Genomic DNA, 5,046 nt, shown 5'->3' with positions numbered 1-5,046 from the left:
GACACATTCCACACTAAACTCAAAAGATGGACTGAACAAAATTAATAGCACCCTCAATTTAATATTTGGTAGCACACCCCTTGGTTACAGGAAGCAATTGATTTCAGTTATTTTTTTTTCCATCAATGAGTTCCTTACACCTCTCTACTGGAATTTTGGACCACTCTTCTTTCGCCAACTGCTCCAGGTCTCTCAGATTGGAAGGGTTCCTTTTCCCAACTGCTGTTGTTTTTTTTTTTTGTTTTTTTAAATTTTTATTGAGGTTGTGCGAAAACAATACAGCTAATATGGGGCACCATATTAGGGAAACAAGCATAAACGGAACATTTCAAATTAACAATTGGTACATGGATAAAAAGACAAAATTCTTCATGTAAATATTCTAATAGGTAAGACTGAAACCTCATTTTCTATATTATCTCGGTATGAACTAAAATTAACAATTTAAATAATCACTTCTGGACCTGTAGACTTAGAGTAAATTACTATGTGTTATTATGAATATTGGCAAGAGTAGAAATATCAATTTGCTACGTAAATACTGTGGTGAAATATGTAGGTAGGTATAAATAGTGCAAATAGTAACTTCCTTGGAGCAAATAAGGTGTTGAAAGAATATCAAAGTACATAATACAATGCTGCATATAATATGATACCAAACTCTATTTAGTGATAAGTAGAATCTATAATGAAAGATTATGAGATTGACCAGTCCGGCTGGTCTAGATGGGCATACAGGCTCGATGGTTTGGTATTATGCAGAAGTGAAGATTGAAGAAGTGGTTAAAAGTAGTAGTTAAGGCGCGGTATAAGCTAGACAAACCGCTTATTGAGACCCTCCAAAGTGGAGGTTACGTTAATACGGGGGGGGGGAGGAGGTGGTATTTTAGAAAAATTAAGTTAACCATAACAGGGATCCCTTGTGGATTGGCCTCCATGCATTCGCTGGAAACTAGAAGGTAGCTAACTAGAAGCTAGGGTCTTAAACGTGCAATTAGCTGAGTTAACTTTTTACCCTAAAACATTACTAACCTAAGGTAATTATTATTAAAATCTGGTACTCTCCTATAGAGCCGTGCTCTAGTAAGGCCTTCAACTAGTACCATAGGGAAAGGATGACTAGGTATAAGGGTCTACTGATTCAGCAACAATCTTCCTTATATGGACTGGGAGCATAAATGTAGTTATAACAGGACCAGGCTAAGTGTGAGTTTGAAGACTGCACCTTTCAAGACCGTATCCCCCGGGTACGGGCCCTATACCCAAAGGTCGGTGTATTAGTTATGGCGGAAAGTTGTGTATGTCCTTATAAAAGGTCGCTGTGTGATCCTAAACTACAGTCAACATATTGCCTTCTAACTGGTAAGGAAGAAGTTTATAAGTATAATGACCCTATCTCTACCCTCATAGCTACATACATACTCTTTAATACTGACTATCCAAGGTATAGCTCAGGCAAACAGTTGTGAAACTAGGCCATAGAAGTTGCTAAATACCATACAGGCTAAACAACCTTTTCCAAACCCTAAGTGAGAGAACATAAGGCCTGTGAAGGACTGATATTAGGGCTATCTGTAAATATGGAGTAATATATATAACTGTTATCCTATAGGAGCTGCATAATGTTAAAGGAGCTGTATAATGTTAAAGGAGCTATATAATGTTAAAGGGGCTGTATGCTGTTGTAGAAGATGACGTAGCAAGAGCATATTGTAAACCAACCAGATCTCACAAAAGTAACACAAACAGTTTAACTGAATATCAAGATTAGCAGTAAACATTCTGATAGGGGAGTCCTAGGGAGACAATAAAAATACTGTGGGTATTAGAGCCTCTGTCTAACAGAGCATTTGGCAAATAAAAGGCTGACCTTTAGAGGGTAATAAACATCTATTGAACCGAGGCAGCAAACTTTAAGCTGGAAATATAGTTTTGTGGGAAGCAGCTGTCAATTGGATACAGAAAAAAAATAAAGATAAAATGGGATGGCAAGTGCTAATCTCTATAACGTAAGTGGTATAGGCCAATGTAATCTTTAACATAAACTCAAATCAAACAATCATAAGCGTTTTGTAATGACATAACTTTTCAAAAGATCACTCAAGCTTAAGATACCATATCTGGGTGACCTAAAATACAATACATTCCAATTCTATATGCCAGATTCTTAACATACAGTCACACGGGCCAACAAAGACATTAAGGCTTTGAGATTGTATGAAGAGGCAAATGCCAAGGATTTTCTCTAAGGGTAACATCAGTGAGTAAGACTTTTCATGTCAGGCATAAACAGAGGCTAACAGAATTTGATAAATAATATGTCTTTCATGCAAGACTTTATCCTAACACAGCCTAAGATAGAGTAAATGTATATGAACCTTGTTCAACATGCGTGGAAATAATAGTAGTAATATCAATAACAGTGGGAGTTCAAGGTATCTGGCGAGGAAACAGATCAGCTAAACCAACTAAGCAAGTTAGGGTTAAGTAGTATAAAGGTGACAGCATCTAAAGGGTAAGAACCAACGTAGAGGTGAGGGTAAATCTGCAGGAAATCACAAAACACATTGGCTCACTATTGTCTTTGTCTTTGGGGTAGGATAGGGGACAGTAAGGTAATGCAATATTACAGTTAATTTCACCCCACACCAAGCCGCAATCCAGGGCAATCTCTCAGCGTCAAATGTTCCAGCTGAACCAGGCATGTCTTTAAAAAAGTGGAACCGCATGTGCGGTTAGATAACAGATCCAAGTGTGCGGCTAGAAGAGAGGTCCCGTCACTGCTGCAGATGCTCTGGCTTACCCATAAGATTTTTCCAGAGGTGCATGCATTCCACTGCTGGTAATCGCCTGTGAGGTAAAGTGCCAGTGGTAAGCTAGGGCTACATCCAGCCCCGAGTAAGCCAGAAGTATCAGGGGTAAATAAAGGGTAGGAGGCTGCCCCGTAGGCGACAGTCATATGCGGCTCACACTGCCGATTCCCCTCTTTACCACTCTGGGATATGACTGTAAGCGGTACCGCTGCTCTGGGGTCTCGATAGGGCGCATCCGGGTGAGAGCCATGTGGCTCTTTGGTAGTATCTGATTCCTCGTCAACCCTCTGCTCCTCTGTGACCTCCAAGCCGCAGAGCAGTGAGAAGTACTCTGATGTTGTCATCCAAGATGGCGACTGATGCGGCTCAGCTGCAGTTTCTGATCGCCTCTTCTCGCCCTCGGTCAGAACTTCTGAGGTGGCAATATATGTGTTGCAGGGCTTGAAAGCCTCAGCTATGGTGTTCAAAAGCGCCTCATTATGGCGCTCCAAAAGTGCCACTATCTGGTTTAGAATGAGCGCAGCCATGGCTACTCACGTGTAGCGTGTCAGAAGAGAATAGAAACGGGGTCCATGAAAGTATTTAATACTGCTAAGTTACCTTCAATGCAGCAAGAAGATAACCTTCCCTATGAATCTGCAGGGTGGGGTAAAAAATAAAATAAAAAAATAAGCAAAATATGCATTAAATCCTTTAAAATTGCGAGATTTTTTTTGGAGCTCTGAAAATGTGCGTCTTGTCCCTGTGATAGTTGGCTCCGCCCCCCCAACTGCTGTTTTTTGATCTCTCCACAGGTGCTATATGGGATTTAGATCTGGACTCATTGCTGGCCAGTTTAGTACTCTCCAGCGCTTTGTCGTAAACCATTTCTGGGTGCTTTTTGACATGTGCTTTGGGTCATTGTCTTGCTGTAAGACCCATGACCTCAACTTTCTGACACTGGGCCCTACATTGCACCACAGAATTCTTTGGTAGTCTTCAGATTTCATAATGCCATGCACAGTCAAGACATCCAGTGCCTGAAACAGCAAAGCAACCCCAAAACATCAGTGAACCTCCACCATGTTTGACTGTAGGGACTGTATTCTTTTCTTTAAAAGCCTAATTTCTTTTTCTGAAAACATTAGAATAATGGGCTTTATCAAAAAGTTGTAATTTGGTCTTGTCTGTCCACAGCACAAAGGATTTTGACTTCCTCAGGTAAGTTTTGGCAAACTTCAATCTGGCTTTTTTATGTTTCTGTATCTGCAGTGGGGTCCTCCTGGGTCTCCTACCATAGCGTCCCTTTTCATTCAGATAGCGACGTATAGTGCGAGCTGGCACATTTGTACCCTGTGTCTGAAGGTCAGCTTGATATTGTCTGGAAGTTGATCAAGGTTCTTTATCCACCATTCGAACAATCCTTCGCTGCAATCTTTGATTGATTTTTCTCTTTCGTGCACATCCAGGGAGATTAGCTACAGTACCATGGGCTGTAAACGTCTTGAAAATGTTGTGCCCAGTGGACACTGAAACATTAAGATCTCGGGAGATGGATTTGCAACCTTGAGATTGTCTATGCTTTTCCACAATTTTTGTTCTCAAATCCTCAGACACTTATGTGCTGCTTTTTCTCTTATCCATGCTCAGTGTGGCACACAGAGACACACAACAGAAAGGTTGAGTAAATTTTTCACCATTTTAACTGGTTGCCAGTGTGATTTCTGTATTGTCAGCACCTGTTAATTGATACAGGTGAGTTGAATTATTAATTACAGAAGCATCACAAACTTGGAATGCATTTATTTCTTACAATTTTGAGAAGGTGCCAATAATTTTGTCCAGTCCATTTTTTTGATTTTTGCGTGGAATGTGCCAGATTTGGCTTTTTCTCTCCACTTTTTTGTGTCATACCAATACAAACAAAAGAAATAAACATAAGAAAGCCTAAACATTTGTAATTGCAACAATTTTCTGGGCTAAGTGGTGCATTATCTGACAAATGCAGGGGTGCAAATATATTTCGCCATGACTACGTGTGTGTGTGTGTGTGTGTGTGTGTATGTATTTGTGTATATGATCTTTAACATTGAGTGGACTAGTAATAACAAGTACTCATAATAAAATTTGCTAAAAAGTTAAACCTTCTAAAAAGATTTTTGTAAACAAGTAGAATTTTTTTTCTTATTGCATTATAATAATTTGATATAAATAATAAATGTAATTTATATTGCATTGTTGTACCCTAAGGTGG

This window comes from Bombina bombina, chromosome 2 (assembly GCF_027579735.1).
Source record: "Bombina bombina isolate aBomBom1 chromosome 2, aBomBom1.pri, whole genome shotgun sequence".
Taxonomy (NCBI): domain Eukaryota; kingdom Metazoa; phylum Chordata; class Amphibia; order Anura; family Bombinatoridae; genus Bombina; species Bombina bombina.
This window is presented reverse-complemented; position numbering follows the sequence as displayed.